A 259-nucleotide genomic window follows, 5' to 3' on the forward strand; every position below is an offset into this window, starting at 1 on the left:
TCTCACCGGAAGGATAAAGTTCGAGCTATCAACGCCGTTGCAAGAGGACCACGGCCTGATTAAGTGAGATTGACTTTGACACATAAGCTTGTATTGGCCACTTAATTTTTCCTTAGTGTCCCCTCCAGAGAGATGGTGAACCCTGCAGGGAGTGTCACAAAGGAGGCCATTAGAGTGGCTGCTTTAATCTCTGGAGAAGGGTTTCTCTGGATAGGGTTTGCTTACCTAATTTTCCTGTTTGTTTAGGTACAGATGAGGA

This window comes from Penaeus monodon, chromosome 31, assembly GCF_015228065.2.
Source record: "Penaeus monodon isolate SGIC_2016 chromosome 31, NSTDA_Pmon_1, whole genome shotgun sequence".
Lineage (NCBI taxonomy): Eukaryota > Metazoa > Arthropoda > Malacostraca > Decapoda > Penaeidae > Penaeus > Penaeus monodon.